Genomic DNA, 1608 nt, shown 5'->3' on the forward strand with positions numbered 1-1608 from the left:
ATTACCAACCCCAGCTTTAATATAAATATATGCAGGGCTACAATTTCTAAACTTTGATCTCATAGTCCTTGTGTAGTGTTAAAAAAAAATTTGCTTTTTTTTATAAAGTCAGAATAATGTCAAACCTGACTAAATATCACTTCCATCATTTGCATGTATTTTAATTTTGTCGCATTGTAACTTTTTGCAGTTGGTAACAAAATGTTCTGCTAAGTCTGCAGTTTGTTACATTCTCTACCCATAAAATATTCAACTTTTCAGTCTGTGATAGTGCAGGAAATGTGAGGAGCTCAGCAATATTTTTTTGGCAGATAAGTCTCTAATCTGTTTATATTTTGTTCAGAAGAAATGAGAACAAAGTGAGTCTCAGTTTTCACTTCTCACTTCCTCTGTTTTTGGCCAGCCATGATTTTCTTCCAGACTGTAGTCACTCACTGACCCTGTTCACACACACTCTCTCTCTCTCTCCTTCTCTGCTTCCTTCCACACCAGATCATGTAATGAATCACACAGGAGCACAATCAGCCTAAAACATAGACCATAAATCTCTCTCTCAAACACACACACACACACACACACACACAGCAGGTTTCTTGTTGAGCTGGTGAAGCACGGAGGCTTTCTCTACTACTCCATAACAAGTGTGTGAGCACTGCCTCCGGGCCTGCAGAGCTCCTTCTATACATCAACCAGACTCCCAGTGGTCGGAGGAGGACATGGATAGCTTGTGTACAACAAATGTTCTGATATTAAGCATGAAAGCACTTCATCTGTGTGCATGTTTTTGTGGGGTTTTTTCTCTGCGCAAGTACACAGATGTTACTATCTGCCTTACCTGTCCATTTCTATAATTACTCTCCCATTTCTGTGTAAGAAGGAAACGCCTGTCTTTCCAAGAGGCCTTGTTCATGTGAATTAGAGCCCACTTATGGGAATGGTTTCATGATTGAGATGAGAGAGAGGGAGAACAAGGGGACAGGGGCTAGTTATCCACTTGCTGATGTGGGACCTCGTGTAGGGAGCAGAATATAACGGAGACTAATCTTTCACCCTAATACAGCAATACCAGCTGCCTCCCAAGCCCCTGCAATGAAGACAGATGATAGTGAATGACTATGATCAGTGGGAGCGGGAATTCATTTGCTATGTAAGAGAGCGGGAGAGAGCGAAAAAAGAGCAAGAGAGGGTGTGTACGTATGTGTGTGTGTGTGTTCCAGCTGTAGAGCAGTGATAGAGAGGAGTGAGCCCTGCTGTTTTCACAGGCCATTTCCCCCAGGCTTTCTGTGTGCACAGCTGAAGTCTACAGAGACACCGCGAAGATAGAAACTATTCATAAAGCTTATATTCAAGGTAATAGATGAAGCAAACATAATGATTCTGCGGTTGAAAATATAGAAGGCCTGCTGGTAAAGTCACATTACAATAAAAGTTGTAAATGTTATTTAAAGTAAGCTACAGTTTGTTCTCCTTTGAGCAGATCTGTGCTAAAGTACAGATTAAAACTATGAAATATTAGCAATCATAGTTTTAGTAATGATTGCAGCACGCTAATGCAGTCCAAACTGTATCTCAGAAACTGCTGAATGGACTAGGGCTGCACAATTAATC

The sequence above is a fragment of the Morone saxatilis genome, unplaced genomic scaffold (assembly GCF_004916995.1).
Source record: "Morone saxatilis isolate NCDOM2014 unplaced genomic scaffold, NCSU_SB_2.0 Contig22, whole genome shotgun sequence".
Lineage (NCBI taxonomy): Eukaryota > Metazoa > Chordata > Actinopteri > Moronidae > Morone > Morone saxatilis.